The 18,653-nt window shown below is 55.8% G+C and overlaps 1 protein-coding gene across 5 annotated transcripts in view; it reads left to right on the plus strand.

The window, feature by feature from the left end:
- Nucleotides 1-467: 467 nt before the first annotated feature.
- GDPD5 (glycerophosphodiester phosphodiesterase domain containing 5) overlaps nucleotides 468-18,653 on the plus strand; it is a 93,670-nt gene continuing 75,484 nt past the window's right edge. For 3 of the 5 annotated variants that reach the window (XR_008615408.1, XM_028477335.1, XM_055078790.1), the window contains exon 1: nucleotides 468-1,185. The gene's annotated coding sequence lies outside the window, so the exon portion shown is untranslated. The remainder of the gene's footprint in view (nucleotides 1,186-18,653) is intronic. The other 2 variants (XM_028477336.2, XM_007101445.4) reach the window with 1 other exon arrangement.

The following is an 18,653-nucleotide window of genomic DNA, read 5'->3' on the forward strand; positions in this document are numbered from 1 at the left end:
GATAACTCACCTAGCCTACATCCTAATCCTTTTCCCACCCCGACCCCTGTTCCTACCCTATGACTCCCCCACCCCAGGTCCCAGACAAACCAGCCCTCCCCACCTCTCCCTCCATCCGGGTCCCCAGGTTACCCTCTCCTCTCGCTCAGCTCTTTAAACCACCCTCCCCCTCCATTGTCCTCTCACGGGCGGTACCTCTCCACTTCTGCCCCGCCCTCCCCGAGGTAGAGTCCACGTTCCGCAGACCTGCGCTCTTTTCCCACTCTCCGATTGGCTCCCGCTGCCCGACGGCGCGGGACCGGGAGGAGGGGATCTGGAGCTCGCCCCGCCCCTTGCCGGTGGCCGGGGTGGGGCGGGGCCTCAGGCTGACCCCGCCCCAACTCGGGCGGGGCCGCGCTGAGCGGCGCTACCTAGGTTCTTCTCTTCTCCGGCTCGACTGCAGCTCCTGTGGGGGTGGGCGGCGGGGATGACAGCGGCGGGGGTGGCAGCGGCTGCGGCGCGGGACTGAGCGAGCGGCTAGCGAGCCGGGGGAAGAGGAGGAAGTATAGCCGCGGCCCGGAGCTCTGGAGTCAGCTGCCGCGCCGAGGACCGCCCCATTTTGCAGAGCGAGCCGAATCGGAACCTAAGAAGACTTCCCCGCCGGGCTCCGCGCCTCCTCGCCGGCGCCCTGCCCTGCCCCGCCTGTCCCAGCCCCGGGTTCCGCCGGGACGCTCCCAGCCCCGCGGTCCGGGGCGTGTGGCCGGGACGCCCCGAGCCCCCGACCCTGATCCAGTGCACCGGCGAGGGACGCTCCTGGCCCACCATACGGCTCTAGGGTTAAGGGCTCGTTCCCAGCCTTTCTATAGTGTGTGTTGGAGCCCCCAGCCCTCCGACCGCGGTTAAGGCGGGGTGCCCCCAGCCCCTTGACTGAGTGCAAAGCAGCCCAGACGCCTCCAGACTCTGGCTCCCCGAAACCCGAACCTTCAGCTGCCTCCGATCCGGTGCTTCGGACTTGGGACCGTGCGAACATCCAGGAAACCCCGGCCCGGGTTCAGCGCCCCGTGAGGGTTCCAAGGCGGGCTGGATAGTCGGACTGAACCAGACCGGGCTGGTGCTTCGAGTCGAAGCTGCCACCTTCCTGCCGCCCCAGGCGAGGGGCTGAGCGCTTGCCCCCAAGAGAACACAAGAGAGAGCCGAGAAGTGCAGGTGAGAGAGCCCCGGATGCCGGGCGGCCTCCGACCCCATCCCGGCAGCGCTGGGGCCACCTGCGGGTGTGCACTGGGTACTAGCTGCGGCTGGAACTGGCTAGTAGGGGGCGCGGGAAAGGGAGGAGGAAAAGGGAGAAAACGGGCACTTATTGAGCGCCCATTGTGTGCCGTTCCGCGCCCCACCCTTGCGCAAATGGCTCACTACTCCGTGTGATAGAAGGTGTTGTGTGCTGTTAAGAGCGCTTACAGATGGGGAAACTGAGGTTCACCGGGATTGATTGACCCTGCTCTTTTTACTCTGGTGCTGAGACTGGGGAGGAGTGTTATGCTGGAGAGGGAAAGGAGCAGAGAATGGAGAGAAAAAGAAAGGAAGTGCAGAGCCGCATGGCAGGAGGTGGGGCGGGGCGGGGGTTTCGAGGTGGGGGCCACTGGGGCATCGGAGAGCTAGCTGATCCTGAGGCTGGGACGTGGCTTCTCCTGGCCTCTTTCCCTCCCACTCCATTGTCATGTCACCTCCCAGGAAAGGTGACCCAGAGTTGAGGGCAGAAGTGGGAAGCTTCCCAGTTCCACAGCTTCCCTCCCTGACAGAGCAGCTGCCCCGTACCCTGTGTGCCAGACTCCAGTGTCTCTAAGACGCTCCGGAGGTCCTGACACGCTGCTTATCTGATGGGAGAACACACTGTAGAGGTCCCTAAGTCACAGCCCATCAGAACTGCAGGAGATGCGGCCCCTCAGCACTCACCCAGCTCACATCCTTCACATTAGTAAGGGGGACACTGAGGCCTGGGGACAAGGGGTGCCAATTGCTGAGGTCCTAAAGCAAGTGAGTAGTTGAGCCAGAAGTACACTTGAGAAAACCTTCCCAAACATCCTTCAAGGTGTCCACTCGCCCTCCCAAGTTAGCATCTTCTGGGTGGCTGGCTGGGGTTTTCCCACCCCTGATGTGAGGTCTGGGTGACCCTGTATCAGGCTGTTGTGAGAATCTGTGTGCAAGGTGCTGGGGCCTGAGACAGACCAGCAGCCCCATAGCCTTTGGCCCCAACCTCAGGTCTGACCTCGGCCTCTCCTGGGCAAGGGAACCTGCAAGACACCTCTGGTCCAGGAGGGGAGCGGTCTCAGACCTGGGACTGCCAGGGCTGGGGACACAGTCTGAGGGTCTGGATTCCCAGGCAGGGACTCCTTCTGTCTCCCCTCTGGGGCTGTGCAGGGAGAGGCGTGTTGTGAAAGAGTGCTTGGCATGGACCCTGTGGGCTCTTGTTCTGGGTGGGGAGGGGGAGGGGATGTGGCCTAGGTAGGAACCCCGGTGGCCTTGGCCGGGACTGGTTAACCCTTGCTGTGCCCGGCTTCCTGGAGTCAAGGGGAAGCCACCTTGGAAAGCCCCTGGGAGGTGGGGGAGGGTGGCGAGGTCGGCTGAAGGCTGGAAGCTCAGTCCCTGGGAGTGGAATGTTTGGGGAAACTGGAAGAGAAAGTGACTGAGGGGCTTGGGATTCTCCAGCCTCACCCCCACCATCCGTGGGGATTCAGATTCTCATAATAATCCCTGCATCTAAACAAAGCTGCTCTTTGATGAGATAATTTCACACCTGGGATCTCATTTCACGGTGGGGTGGAAAGGAGCTGGAACTTGGAGTGAGGCAGAACGGGGCTGGGGAGCCACCTGGGACCTTTTGGATGCATCCAGGCCTCCAAGCCTCACCTGTAAAATGGGGTCAAGGCAGGCTGTTTGTTACCTGCTCAGATAATGGAGCCATCACATCCAGCATACTGTCAAGTGCTAAAGAATTATTGCTGTTTGCCAAGACTGGGCTTGTTCCTAATGGCTACCTTGTGCGGGAAGCTGAGGGGCAGAGAGGTGAAACCTCCTGCACAGGGCCTTGGAGTTTGCTTCAGGAACTGAGTGCTGACTGCACTTCCAGGTGCCCTGGAAGCTACCCAGATGGAAAAGGCGTTGTGGTGACTAGCTCCCAATGGGGAGGGCTAAGCGGCACGGGCAGACGGCAGTGAGTCAGACAGACCAGGCGGCGTGAATCTGCTCTGATTCCTCCCACCGGCCATGTGGTGTTGGGCAAGTCACTTCACTCCTTTGAGCCCCAGCTGCTTCTCTGTAAATTAGAATTCCTCCTTTACAAAGTTGTTGTGAGCTTTAAATGAGATATAAATATACAGCACGTGGCCAGATAATTTATTTCCTTCCCTATAAGAAAAGGAAGCTTGGATTTTGACCAGGAAATGCAGAGAGATTCTCAGACTTGCCTTGGATTGCAATGGAGGCTACTGTTGCAGATTCACAGACCTGGATTTGCTCAGCTGTATGGGTCAGGCTACCCTATGCTACCTCCCTGGGCCCACAGCCCTCAGGAATCTGCTTGGGGACCCTGGCAAGGGGCTCTGGGTTCTGACCCCTCATCCCAGGGCTGCTGGCTTTCTTTGGGATTGTGGGGAGCAGGTGTTCATTCCCTCTGGCCTCCATAGGCACAAAGGTGCGGTGAATAATTTATGGCTCCCCTCGCTGCGAGGCAGGCTCAGGGAAATTGATTGCTGTGTGCTCAGCTGAGCTTCTGAACCCCACCAGAGGAGGCAGGTGGCTCCCATCAGTGCTAGACAAAGTCTCAGATACGAGGGAAAGGGGCGACAGGAAGAAAGTGACCTAATATCAACCCCAGCTCTCTTACTGGGGGGCAAGTTGGACCCGCAGGAAACAGTGGAAACCAAGCTATAGGTGAACCAGGCTCAAGCTGTGGGCCTCCGATTCCAAATGGGTCAGGAGGGGTGGCAGGAAGAGGCTCTTAGGGACTGGAGTAACCCAGAAGGCTTTATCAAGGAGAAAGGGGTCTGGGCTAAGGCTAGAGGCAACTTGCCTTAGAGAGTAGGGGTCCCGACATCAGTTCAAGGTTGAATTCTGGCTGTGCCACTCACTCAGTGTGAGACTGTGAGCAAGATACCTGACCCAGCCAGGCCTCTGCTCCCTCCTCTGTAGAATGAGGGTAGTTACGGGTGACTGTGAGGTCATACATGTAAAGCAGATGGCACGAAAGGTACTTAATGAAAGGGTGCTTCACTGTGAACGAGAACCGTGAGGTGGGCTAATGGTGGGGAAGATGGGATGGTGTAATAAGCAGGGAGGTGGGGAGAACTCTGGGGTGATGATGGTGGATCTATGGGGTCAGAGAGGGGTGTGGAGAAGAGGGGTGGGTGAGTGACCAGATGGTGGAGGGCCTTGAATGCCAGACAGAATTCATATTGCAGAAAGCATCATGGGGCCCCCATTGAGAACCCTCTGTGACTCCTTCTTACCAGTAAGATGGAGACCAGGCCTCTTTGTTGTGCATTCAAGGCTTTGCCCACTGCAGCCACTGCATGGACCCCTGGTCATTGCACACCACTGTCTCCTAAACACATCATGTGTGGCCCCTTTGTTTATGGGTTTCCTCCTGTCATCCACACCATCCTCCGCTCTGCTCACTTCCACACTTCCACATCAGTCAAGGCCTAATTCAGGTCATAAATCCCCCCAGAAACATTCCTGGATTACCCAACCCTCTGGTCACACCCCCTCTGAATCTCTAACACTTCACAGTACTAGTAATAAACAATACCTACCATTGCATCACATATTACAGTTTGTAAAATGCATCTACATACTCATTTAATAATATTGTGATGGTGACATGAGCAATTGCTAATGCTCTTGAGAATTTATTCTGAGCCAGACGCTGTGTTAAGTGTTTTACAGATCCTCTCATTCACAACTCTGGGTGGTAGCTACTGTTATGCCCTGGAAGACAGGGCTCAGAAAGGTACATTGTCTTGCCCAAGGTCACACAGCTAGACAGTGGGGAGTTGTCTAGAGCATACTACACAGGTAAAAAGCCTGGAAATGAGCCTTCTTCTCAGGGCTAGGGAAGGGCAGTGCTGGGTTGAGCAGGGGGCCTTGGGCTCTGCACTGGCTGGCTGTGTGACTTGGGGTGAATCAGACCCATGCTGTGGTCCTGTTTCCCTGGGTCTGTGGTGAGGGGGATGGTGTCTGAGCTTCCAGAGCTCCAGCCTTCTGCAGTGTCCTTCGTGACCCTGGAAGGTAGGGGAGGAGACCACAGCCTCAGGGCCAGAGGATGTGGTGTGATGGGCGGCTGTGATTTTTGGCCCGGCCACTGTCTGGGCCAGCAGGCTCTGTAGTTAGCTGCTGCCTCCCCCGAAGGAGGGTGGAGGCCAGGGCTGCTGGCAGCATGGTCATTAGCTGGGCAGAGAAGACCCTGTGATTGGGAGCCGGCTGGGCCAGGCCAGGTTGGCAGGGCTGGAGGCAGGCTGGCCCTGGCCACGGTGGGGTCATTGACAGGGCAGCTGGCTGGGCAGCTGCTTCTCCTCCCTTTGCAGCCTCCAGGGCAGTACCCACGGGGCACCAGAACTTTGTAGGCCAAGGCTTGCCCTTCTTCCTGTGGCGGTCATGGGAGTGCAGCAGTGAGGAATCTAGCCAGGCCTGAAGATGCCTCCTTCCAGAAGCTTCCAGGGCTCCTCTGCTACAGATCCACAGCCCTCACTTGCCTACTGTGGTCTGTGGGTTGGACTTGTGTAGATCTGCTTCCTTTGCCGGCCAGTCAGAAATAGATTCTCTGCCACCCCAATTCTCCCCTCCGCCCCCCAGAGTGCCTAGCAGGGCGCCTGGCACAAAGTGGCTGCCCCCACCCCTACCCAGGAGAGGCAATGCGAGCTGCCCCTTGGGCAAGTCGCTCAACCGTTGTACCTCTGTCGCCTTCTCTGTAAAGTGGCACTGGCAACCACAGCGTTGTGAGGGTTAAATGAGACAACGGGAGGCAGGTGCCAGGCCTGACACACAGGCGGGTACTCTGTCAGCGTGAGTCCCCTTTTGCCCATCCGTTCAGTAGCTTCGTGATCAAGTGACTCAGTAAGAAGCTGATGGAAGAGCCCATCCAGTGAGGCCGGGAGGGAGGATGTGCCAGGCAGCAAGGAGGGCTTCCCAGAGGAGGACACTTCGCCGCCTGGGGAGGACTCTGTCATACGGGATTGGGAGAGCTGCCATTCCCACCGCCTTCCCAGTGAGCAGGACCCAAGCTAAGTTCAAGGCAGGGAGCAGGACTGGGATGTCCAGGGACCTGGTTCTTCTCAGGCCTTAGCGGCAGGAATGACGCAGTTGGGAGGAGCCGTCTGGGGTCCAGGTAGCAGATGCTGTGATTTGCTTGAAGATTCCTTCAAGGGAAGCAGTGTTCATTTGGTCTCCCTCTCCCCCGGCATACACACGCGATTACGTATTACAAAACGTAACATAATGGGAGATTTTGGTCTGTGGGGGAAATAGACATTCAACAAGTAAACACAGATAAAAAACTTCCAAATTGTGAAGAGTGAGCTCCCAAGGCGGGGGCCGGTCCCATCGACATCTGTAGATGGTGGTAGAGGGCAATGCTCAGATCATAGCCCGAGTGCACACTTACTAGCCGTGTGACTAGGGCAAGTGATTTAACCTCTCTGGGCCTCAGTTTCCCCATCTGTAAAATGGGGACCGTTATAGTTGTGGTGAGGATTAAATGCATTATACATGTAAAACACTCAGAAAAATACCCAGCGCGTGATAAGCACTCAATGCATATTAGCTGTTGTTGCCTGTATCTCCTAGCAGAGTCTGAAAGAACAGGTGCTCGGGTAGGGCATATGGAATGAATCCCAGGCACAGGGCAGCTGCTCTGTGTAATGAATGAATGAGCGACCTCATCAGGAGGGGAGAACGCAGAAGCAGTGACGACACTGAATGTGACAGAATGTGGCAGAGAAGGCCGGGGGCTGGGTTTGTCCAGTGCTGGGCGGGGAGGGAGTCAGGAGAGGCTTCCTGGAGGCGGTGCTCCTGGCGCTAAGTTGGAAAGTATCATTTAACACGCATGTGCGCACATGCACCCGGGTACAGCTGTGAGGTCAGCACGAGGCATGAGGGCAGAGAGGAGTGGTTCCTGTCCAGGCTAGGAGGAGCGTCTGGGCAGACCCCACGTCTGCTGGACTCCGCAGGCCTCCCCCATCCCACCACCCGACTCTTGCCATCTGTGATATTTTGCTGGAGGGCAGAAGGAAGGCAGGTGGGAGGAAGTGTGGGCCGAGGGCTGAGAGTCCCAGCTCTTCCCAGGCCTGGAACCAAATCTCCTACAGAAAAGAATAAACAGGCCTGTTCGGAGTTCTTTTATCTTCTTGCTCCCAAACACGCCCACCGGCGGAGGTGGTCTTCCAGCATTAATCCTACAGCTGTTTAGCTTTTGAATGAGTGAACTCTACTAAAGAGGAAAAAAAAAGGCCATGAAGAATTGGCCTCACCCTCCCACCCAGGAGGCTCAAAGGGAAAGTTTTCTTCCACTGACAAGGGAGCCAGGGCCCCCCAAGTATCTTAAAGGAGTTCACCTCTGAAGTCAGGGTCCCCTCATGTTGCCTACACTTGTGGCTGGTGGTGGGGCCCTGAGGACACGACCTTGGCCCTTACGTTTTGCCTGTTTTTTGCCCCTCTCGTAAATGGGTCAGAGTAACAAAGCCCTTCTTTCCTTCAAGAGTTGTGGGGTGGGAGAGGTTGTGGTGGGCATCTGGGCCCACGGCTCTCAAATTTGCTGCACACATTAGAATCATCTAGGGAACTTTTAAAAGTTCGGGCAAGACCCAGGCATCAATAGTTTCTAAAGCTTTGCAGGTGATGTCAAAGCACAGCCAAGATTCAGAACCACCTGGCCACCTCCTGCAGCATGCCTCCTATAGCATCCCCAGACTATACCTGCACATCCCCAGGACAGGGAGCTCACTGCTTCCAGGCTGCTCCCTCCTCTGCAGTGTTGCTCTCCCTGGAGAAACAGGGAAGTGGAAAGACTTTGCAATCCGATAAACCTGGGTTCCAACACCCCTCTGCTCCCTGCTTGGGTGTCTTCTCTGAGCCTCGGTGTCCTTGTCTGAAAACAGGAATAACAGTAATCTCTCATAGAGACCAAATGAGGCCGTTCGCAGAAAGCACCGGTGGTGCAGTGCCGGACACGTCGGCAGTGTGCAGTAGGTCACGGACGGTGGCAGAGCCTGCTGGACTCAGACCCTGGACCCCCCTGCGGTGCTCTCTCTAGTGCCCCAACCACCTGAGGCTGGCGGGGGAAGGATCAACACCCAGTCTTGGGGCCCTTCCCATCCCCCTTCTCTCTAAGAGATAAGGCAGCAAGCATTTTGTCTTGCTTGGTTTTGTTTAAATGGCCAAGAGTCAGGCTCTCCTTAACAATGAAGCCTTGTCTGGATCTGCTTGTTTTTCCAACCCGGACACCCAATTGCGCCACCCACTTGGGGCCCCAGTCCCACCTGGGAGAACTGAAGAACGCCAGAGGTTTTTTTTCATCTCGGGGGAGGGTACTGGGGAGACACTGGAGGCCTCTGTGTGGCCCTCACCAATAATTGACCCCATTTAAGTCAGCTGTCTCTGTTGAAAGCCAATCCAATAAAATTATTTCAAGGTAGCTACCAGGATGGGTTTTGGAGGCAGAGAGAGTTGAATTTGAGTCCTGGCTTTGTCACTTACTGGAAATATGACCCTGGGAGAGTCATTTCAGCTTTTTGAGCACCCGTTTCCTCTTCTGTAAAATGCACAAATAGGGCATACCTCCTTGGCCTCCTTGGGGGGGTTTTAAGAAGTAAATGAAGTGCTTGGTGTGTAGTGCACAGTGCTTACCATACAGTGAGCGCTCACACTGGCCGTGGCTGTCCTCACTGAACTCTGCCTCCTGCCCCTCCCTTCATGGCCTGCTGGGCCAGGCCGGGCTGAGACAGTGGAGGCCTGCATGCTTAGTAACGGGCACCCCTGCAAACCGCGATTCTGTAATCATTTGTTCCGTGCACATTTAGAGGAGGCTCTGAGGGCGAGAAGAAGACTGCAGAAAGGGGCCACTGGCGATAGTACCTGGTCTCCTCTGCTCTGGCCCCGCCAGAGAGGGTATATCAGCCCAGGGTGAGCTGCTCTGACAGTGGGGTGGGGCAAACCAACAAAGGGGGTGCAGCACCTGGGGGCAGGTACCGCCCAGGGCTGCAGTTGCCCTGGAGGAAGGTGTCAGCTGTATGTATGGACAGAGGCTGTGGCCAAGGGACCCTGTTAACCCAGGAGACCTGGCAGGGGAATAAAACCTCCACTCTCTTTCCTCCTTCCTCCAGTCTCCCACTGGGGCTTCCCTCTGGGTGAACCTTCTGGAAGCCAACGACACATTAACCCAAGGCAGTCCGTTGAGATCAGCCTCTGGGGCCCCATGTAGAAGGGACTGGGCCCAGGGAGGCAAACGAAAGGCTTTCCTCACTCTGTCAGTCAAAAGCCATGAGGTCCACTGGACTCACCCTCCTTGGGATGCAGTTTAAGGCTCATCTGTTGGTACTTGAGCTTATCCCTTGCAAACAGGGTCTCAGCCCCCACCCCAGAGATGAACCAAAGCATCGCAACTGCCACATCCTCTCAGGGAGAGGAGTTCTGGGGGCACCCCTCTTTCCGTTTCTGCCTCACCAGAGGTGCCTTAGCACCCCTTTGAGATTGGTTCCCAGGCCCCTGGCCACCACGCCCACCACTTGGCCCAGCTCTGCCACCACTGGTCCTCAGAGGACCTGGCTGTGAGTTTTTTCCAGCCTGTGTCTCTGTCCCTCTTTGTCTGGAAGCATGGGGTAGCAGTTAGAACACAGGCTCTGCAACCGGACATTTTTCCTGAAATCCTGATTCTGCCATAATATGGCTGGGGAACTAAACAATGTGCCCCTTAATCTCTCTGTGCCTGGGTTTCCTCATCTTCGGAATGGGAATAACAGAGAGCACCTCATAGGGGTGTTGTGAAGACTGACGAATGAATGAACGGAAAGTGCTTAGGACGGTGCCTGGCAAGCAGGAAGTGCCCGGCAAATGACAGCCTTTACCATGATCACAAATAATACAGTGGGAGCCCAGAACCCACGGTGTGGCCAGACCTTTAATGAGAGGATGGGGACCGTCACCACCTTCAGTCTAGACTCTGCCGCAGTGATGAGGCTGTGACAGTTCCCCACAGCCTGGCCCCATTATGGACACTCACCTGTCAGCTATCCACCCTCTCCCCCCGGTGCTCTCCCGCAAACCATGTCCTGTGAGAAGTGGCCTCTCATTCTGTCAAGCCTCAGTGTCCCCATCTGTGAAAGAAAGCAGTTGGACAAGATGTCCCCAAGTTCTGCTGCCCCGTCTGTGCCGGGAGCTGGGAGGAAGAGGACTCGGGTGTCGCTGCCCCGGAGGAGCCCTGAGGCCAGGAAGGCAGGGAGTGGTTGGGGCACAGGCCAGGTCTCTTCCTCACAGGGCAGGCCAGGCAGCTCTGAGCAGGAGACAAACGAAAACAGAGGAGATCAGATGAGAATGAGAGAAATCGGGTGCGGCGGGCGGGGGGGGTTCATGGAGAAGGGGGCATTTGAAATGAGTCTTGAAGGTAGACTAGGAACTCTCCTGGCTCAGATTGGATGGGAAAGGCATCCTAGGATGGGGGAAGGGTGAGTATAAAGCATGGAGGTGTGGCCCTAGGGGCCATGGCAAGCAAGCAGCAGCTGCACTCGAAGGTAGAGTGATGTGCTGGCGAAACGCTTGGATTCTGGAATCAGGCAGATGTGGGTTTGAATCCTGGCTCGGTTTCTTATTGAATTATTTCTTATTCTTTGACTGTGGGCAAGTGGCTTGGCTTCTCTGACCCTCCGTTTCCCCAGCAGTGGAACAGGACTAAGCCCTACAGGGCCGGGACAGTGACTCACAAAGCGTAGAGCGTGGCTGGAGGAGCCAGGCCTCCCCTCCACCCTGTTGCTGCAGAGCAGGCAGGGACCCCAGGGGCCCTCCTTGGCCCATGCCTCCTCCCCCAAATCAGGTGCAGGTAGCTTCCAGGGTGGCCTTGCTGGGGACAGCCTTACCTCCGGAGTGGGGCAGAGGCTACGGGGAGGCTGGTGTCAGGTGAGCTCAGGTGCACAATCAGACAGAAGATGTCAGGCCACATCGCATGGAAAGCATCGGTGAGGCCCCTGGGGCGTGGCGTCTTGGGAGCAGCAGGGCAGGCCTGAGACGCAGAGCCCTTTCCTTATAGCTGGCCACCACTGAGCACTCTGTCTTCTCCCTGGCGGGAATGCTCGTGGCATCTCTGACAGCTCAGCCCTGGGTGTCTGAGGAGGAGCGGTGAGATGCCCATGGTGGGTGTGGTAGCGCCTTGATCTCGGAGGCCTTCCTGAGAAGGGAGGAGTGTGGGCTTCCGAGTCAGTCCTGGCATTAAAGCCCAGCTCTACCCCTTTAGAGCAGAGCTTTGAAGACACTGCGCAAGTCACTTAAACTTTCTGAGCCTCAGTTGCCCACCTAGAAAATAAGGACAGCCACACTTACCTTCCAGGTCTGTTTTGAAGCTAAAAGGACATAATGGATGAGATAGCATCTTGTATTCTACAAGCGACTCCATAACCACCTTCATCCTGTTCCCTTTCTCTGTGCACCATTCATTTCTAATGCCGCCTAAGGAAGTTCTTTCTTGTGTCTAATTTAAATCCACTATGCTGCAATTGGAACCTCCTTCCTCTTGTTGAGGACTCTGCAGGAGCAGACTGAGCCCTTTCTCTATACAAATGTGCCCCATCAGTACCTGCAGTGAGCGAGGCAGGCAACAACAGAGCAACTGGGTGTTGGTTTTCAACTTGTGTCTTGGGGGCCCCGCTGTCAATGGCCAAGGCCTCCTGACCAGCATGCCGTGGGGGTGGGTGCCTCATCTTGACTGTTTTCACTCTTCTTCCTCTCTGAGTCTTAAACATGCTCCAAAACTGGGACCCTGGGGCGGTGGAGAGAGCCCTGGGCTAGACCTAGATGGCCTGGGTCCCAGCACCCACTTGACTCCTGACTTGCTGTGTGGCCTGAAGCCAGTTAGCAACCTCTCTGGGCCACAGTAGGCCTGTGAGGATGTCTGTCCCCTGGGGCCCAGGTGTCTCCAGTAAAGATGAGTGCAGTTCATCTGAAGCCCCTTTTCCTCCCTCTCACTTACCTGGGCCCCAACCACCCTGGGAAGCCAGCAGATTAGGGTCCTGCTGGTGCCGGCGGTGGTAGGAGCTGAGTCTACCTCTCAGGCCGGGGCTCCCAAGGGCAGGTGGCGAGTTTAAGGTTAGATAGATGGGGGATTCCTGGTGGGTGGGGTAGCGCCTGCCTCCTCAGCCAGGGATTTTGAGAACCTGGATTTCCTCCGGCTCACCCAGTTAAACTCATCCAACCAAAGGTCAGTCATGTTTGTTGAGTCCCTCCTTGGAGTAGATCCTTTCCCATGTGAAGTCTCCTTTAATCCCCCACTTTGTGGGTGGGAAACCCAAGGCTCAGAAAGATGAGGCGACCGGCATGTCAGTAGGGCAAAGGAACCTGGGGCTCTTGATTCTGCACAGCCCCCAGGGCCCCCGGGCCCAGCCATGCCCTCCGGGTCCTCAGCAAGGTGGAACACAAGGTGGTCAGGAGTGTGGCCGTTTCTGGTCTAGGAGGGGGCCCCATGGGCTGCGGGGCGTTAGCTGAGGCTCCTGGGACTGCCCTTTCCCTGGGAAGAAGTTGGCCAAGGGGGTGCAGGGATCAGGAACCCAGGAGTTCTGGGCTGCGGCCAGTTCTGAATGCCCCTGTGGACTTCAGTGTTTGCTTTTGTGGAGGATCAAGACTGATTTCTTGTTGGCTCTGGACACATGATAGTTTACCTCTTATAAAACACTTTGATATTCATGATGTCACCGAATCCTCCCGGCAATCTGTGAGAGGCGGTGTGGGACTTGTTTGGGAGGGCCGGAGAGGGTGAGCTTTGGAGTCAGACAAACCTGGGTTTAAATTCCAGCTCCCACCAACTCTCTGCCTTCAGGCAGGTGAGTAACCAGCTGAGCCTCAGTTTGCTTATCTGTGAAAGGGACAATCGTTCCCCGCAACAAATAGTTAGCGACAGCTGTCTTGCTGGTTGTGCACATTAGATAAAGTCTTTAACCACTGGTCCAGTGCCTGGTGCAATGTAGTAGTTTTTGTGATTTTTTATTTTATTTTTTTATCATCCACCCCCACTTTATAGATGGGAATGTAGAAGCTCAGAGGAGGAAGGTGACTTGCCTGAGGTCACGTGGTGATTTAGCTTCATCCTCCAGACTGCCTGTCTGTGGTCTTTTTTTCTCCAACACCTCCTTCTCTGTCCTTAAGTGACCCAACACCTCATTGATCTATCCAGGTCTTTTTTTTTTTTTTTTTTTTTTTTTTTTTTGTGGTACGCGGGCCTCTCACCTTTGTGGCCTCTCCCGCTGCGGGGCACAGGCTCCGGACGCTCAGGCCCAGCGGCCACGGCTCACGGGCCCAGCCGCTCCGCGGCACGTGGTATCCTCCCGGACCGGGGCACGAACCCGCGTCCCCTGCATCGGCAGGCGGACCCCCAGCCACTGCGCCACCAGGGAAGCCCATATCCAGGTCTTTAATGTGTGACACTGAGGAGGCCTTGTGTCCCCTCCCCCCAGTGCCTAACAGCACTTGCCTGGCACACAGTAGGCACTTTAAAAATGTTTATCCTGTGCCTGAATATGTTGATGAGTTGGTATAAAAATGTAAGAAGTATTTTTTCAGGCAGCTAAGGCCTGTGTCCCTGAGGCTTCCTCTTGCTCCCTGTTCCCTTTAAAAACAACCCTTTAATAGTTTGGGTTGGAAACCTTTGTGAAAAGGAGTGATCGCTTCCTTTCCCTGCACGAGGCCCACATGGCTAAAGTCCCGGGATGGGCCCTGTGATCACCGACTGAGCTGCTGGGAGAGCCGAGACCAGCTGGTCCCTGCACCCCGTGGCCCTGGGCTGCTCACCTGTTCAGCAGCAGCTTCTGCCTTTGTAGGTTCCTGACTCTTCTCCCCCCTGCACCTTCATTCTGCTGCCCCCAGACCTGCCTCCAGCAGCCCGGCACCTCTTCTTCCTCCCCTCTTGCTCTGTGTGTGTTTCCTAATTTGCTGCTTCTACCAGCTGGGGACTGAGAAATGGGACAGTTGAGCTTATTGGAATTGGTTCATTGATTCATTCACTCATAACTATTCAACCAGCCATTGTTGACCCTGGGTCTTGCTAGGGAGTCCATCTATCCATCCATCCATCCATCTATCCATCCATCCATCCATCCATCCATCCATCCATCCATCCATCCATCCATCCATCTATCCTGATTGAGGACCTCTGCAGTGGCTTGTGATCAATCAAGACGTGACCACACCCTCCTGGCAGCATATGCAGGGAAATCATGATGTACATAGCAAATGCCAGTACAGGACTTTACAGTTTATAGTCTGCCTCTGCCTGCAGTACCACACTGAATTTTCACAACAGCCTTGAGAACAGCATTATCCCTGTTTTGCACACAATGAAAGCAGAGCTCAGCAGAAGGTCCCTTGCCTAGTGGCCAGAAGTGAACACAGAATTGCAATGGGAACTCAGGTCTCCAGGCTGGCCTGTTACCTCTTCCCTCCTCTGGGCTCCGTTTGCAAGCCACGTGATGCCCCGTTCATTTACTGCTTCTGTCACAAAGGAGTGTTGTTAGTGGCTTGGGTGGGCTCTTCTGCCTCTGGAATGGTCATTGCGGGGGAATTTGGGCTTGCCTCAAACACCCTTTAGTGCGCATACTTGTCCTGCGGTGGACGTGGGCACACCATCTGGTCCACACTGCCCGGACTAGGGCTCTGGGGAGCCCTAGTTCCCTGGGATGGTTAGGGGTCCCAGGACGCATACAGATTTGGGAAAAGCGAGGTCACATAAGTCAGAATGGGACTTCTCCCTTTAATGTGTTGATATGAATGAGGGATCCCTGACAGGTGGCACGGGTGCCACCAGCCTTTCCCAAGCTTGTCTGAACATGCAGCTCCTTTGTCACAGAGCAGGGTCTGGGGCGGATAGCCTAGAGAAGACACTGGACAGAGCTGATCAGCGAACCCTCACTTTCCCATTTTGCACAGAAGCCTCCAGCTAGAGCTTGTTTCTTGCCCAGGGCAGCTTGCCTTTTGAGAGAGGATCCCAGGGAGCACCATTTTGCCCCGGGAAAGAATTGGTAATAATGGTGGCGTTTCAGGCAGCAAGGGGAAGTGGAAAGTGGAGATATTTTGATTCTTTCACCCACCAAACGCACATATCTCAGACATCTACTGTGTGCCAGGCACAGAGCCAGCGTTTGGAAATGCCAAGACGCGTCTGACTAAGAACCTTCCATTTCATTTCCCCGTGCACACTAAGGGTTTTTAAAGAAAGACAAATACTAGCCTTAAAAGGAAGAAGTGATTTTTTTTTCATTGTTCTGGGTCTTCGTGGCAGGTGGGTGGGTGACGCAGTTACTTGATTCAGTGGCTCGTTAGTCCCGGGTCCTGAGGGGTGTAAGGGAGATGGTACCAGGAACAGTTACCCTGGGCAGGGAGTGCAGATATTGTCAGGAGTGTGGGGAAGCTCAGAAGAGGGAGGGAGGGAGGGAGGGAAGCGGGGGGAGGGAGCACTTCCGGCTCCATCAGCCTGAGCTGGGGCGTGAGGGAGCTGGGGGGTGGAGGCTCTACACAGAAGAACAGAGGTTACCTGGGGGTTGTAGGGGTGGGCAGGCTCTGGCCAGCCGGGGAGGACACTCTTGGAAAAGCAGCAGCCTGGAGCAAAGGTACAAAGGTGTCAACAGGTGGGTTACACCTTCAGGGCACTGTGAAGAACCTGGGGTGATGGGGGCAAGAGGGAGGAAAGGGGGGACATTGGAGATGGGGCTGGAGAAGTTGGCTGGGGCAGCTCACGAGGGTCTGAACACCAGCTGAGTGGGTGCCTGCATGACTGGGAGCACCTTGAGGGCCAGGCCATTCATCCTAGTGTCCCCAGCACCTGGCTGCTGCCTGGTAGGTTTATGGACTGACTGGACTCTTCCGCTCTGGGATCTTGGACGAGTCCTTCCCTGCTCTGGACCTTGAGTTCCTCATGCTCATAGTCAGGCAAGGTCACCTAGCGTGTCCCTTCCAGCTCTGAAGGGCTCTCAGGAATTCTTGGCATGTATGCAGGGGAGGACCAGACTGTTTCTTCCCCAGCCTCGAGGTCTCCTGGGCTGCCTTAGCTGGACAGGGGCCAGAGGCTCCCTGGTTGGGGGGTCAGACATTTGCTGGGGCGGAGGTCAGGCTATAGCCCTGCTGGAGGAATTCGCTCCTCATTCTCTCTTTCTTTCAGCAGTTAGCCTGCTGAGCTCAGGATGAAGTGCCCTGATGTCCTCACTGATGGCTCTTCTAAGACTGGGTGGGGGAGGGGGGTTGAGCCAGGCTGGGGCTGAGGGTTGTGTGCATGAAGCAGCTTGGTGTAGGGTAGGAAGTTCTGCTGCTTCCTTCTGTGTGAAAATGGGTAAGTTACTTGAACTCTGAGCCTCAGTTTCCTCATCTGTAAAATGGGAACAATATTAACTCCCACACTGGGCTTTTGTGCCAATTCAATGAGATAAAATTTGTGAAAGCATATAGTAAACCAACCCCCCCCCCACCACCCAATCCTCTAACCCTCTGGCCCACTCACGCCTTTCCCAGAAGAGCTCCCTGGTGGCCACTCACTAATCTCCACGCGCACTTCTGTTGGGTACACTTTATCCAGGCCAAAGCGATAGGAGCCCATGAATTATGTACATGTTGCACATGCAGGCCAGGCCTGCGTGTTTGCACTCCTGTGTCTGTGTGCCTTCGAACTGGAGGAGAAATGGCGCTGCCCCTCCGGTCTCCTGAGCCCTGGGACCAGACACCACCCCTCCCCAGCTGTACCCCGGAGGCCTGCAGAGTGTTGGGTCTGGCTTCTGGGCAAGGGTGAGGGGCATATGTCAGGAACTCCCCCTCCCCAACTTGTCTGTTCTGCTCACAGGCTGGGTCCAACAGGGCTTGTCTTATACAGGGGACTCTGACCTGTGTCCCTGGGGGCAGAACAAGACTGTCACCTCCCATCCCTCCACTTCCCAGGAGGCATCAGTGGGAGCGACTCAGATCTCTGGTGTGGATGTTGCTTTATTTCATCAGGGCCTGGGGTACCCCCTCTGGGAGGCCTGCAGCCTGTCACACAGAGTGTTTGGTCAAAGCCACCCTGCCCAGGATGGGATGCAGGGCTGGGCTGTACCCAACCTCCTTTCCCCAAGAGTTCCCAGGGTCCCTCTCAATGCCCTTGTCCCTGAGTGTCTCCCAGATGGTATCTGGCCCCACCAGGGCTGGGGGTTGGAGGCAGACTGGGTTCGGCTGGCCCCGGGGGTATCCCAGATGCTCCCTTGGCTTCCGCTGGCATGGAGTTGGGGGCGGGGGAGGGGGCAGGCAAGGAGCAGGATACTAGTAGAATAGCAGCATAAACTTAAACAGTTCATTGAAGAGCCCAGTGAACATAAACATCTGTCCCCCTCTCCGACCTTAAAAAGCCCTGACACACCTGGATTCCTGTCCCAGCTCCACCCCGTGCCTGTGCAGCCTTGGATTTGTGACATGACCAGTCTGAGATTCAGCCTAGGCTGAAGTTCACACGGTTGGTGCGAGGTCAAATCAAACCACCCAGTGGGTAGGACACCTACTCGGGTGCCAGGCATGTAGTAGGCCACCTATTTGCAGAAAGGATTTAATTCCAGCTCAGAGCAAAGCAGTTGGGTTTTTAGATGCTTGATCTGTGATCTCTGTAAGCAGGAAAGAGGAAATTTCACTTAAGGCTCCATGAAATGGTCAGTGCAGCTTAGATACATTCTCACACAGGGGGTGTGAGAGCCAGTGAGCCCAGCACAGGAGGTTCTAGTTCGCCGGGGCATTCAGGAACTCATCTCTGGGACCAGGCAGACCAGCAGCCCTGGGTGTGAGTCCGGATTCTGCGTGCTTGCCAGTGGCCTAGGGCGAGTCCCTGGTCTCCTTGTTCCTGTAAAAGGACACCTAACTCTCTGGTTTGTGAGATTCGGATGAGAAATTACCTGTAAACTCTATTGGAAAACAAAAAGCACTACTGATACATAGTGGGTGCTTGGGGGAGGGTGGCCTGGGGTGCAGGCCAGTGGCTCAGGAAGCCGAGACTGTGTTTGTTCCCCATTCTGGTGACCAGCAGGCTCTGTGACAGCCAGCTCAGTGGAACCTCACTTGCTTTGCTTAATGGGACAGCTGGTTAATTAACCTCTGAGTATTCCTGACAAGTGCCCCTGTGAACTTCCCGACACGTGTCAGGGTCAGCCCTCTCCAGACCTTGTCACCCTTGTGCTCAGCTGGCCAGCCTTGGGCATGAGGCTGTGACCCACCATCCCATCCCCTGATTCTCAGCTCATCCCTCAGATGACCCCGTGGAGCAGTTGCTGTGCTGGGGACCGAAGGAGCAGGAGACAGCTCTGCCCCAGGAGCCTGGGTCTGGGTGGGCAGAAAGGGAGGATCCAGAGAAGGATCAGTGACAGGCACCTGGTCAGGGGATGGGGGACAGTTAGTGGGAACAGTTCTGCCTGGCTTGCTACCAATTCCCT

Source organism: Physeter macrocephalus, chromosome 16 (assembly GCF_002837175.3).
Source record: "Physeter macrocephalus isolate SW-GA chromosome 16, ASM283717v5, whole genome shotgun sequence".
Taxonomy (NCBI): Eukaryota; Metazoa; Chordata; class Mammalia; order Artiodactyla; family Physeteridae; genus Physeter; species Physeter macrocephalus.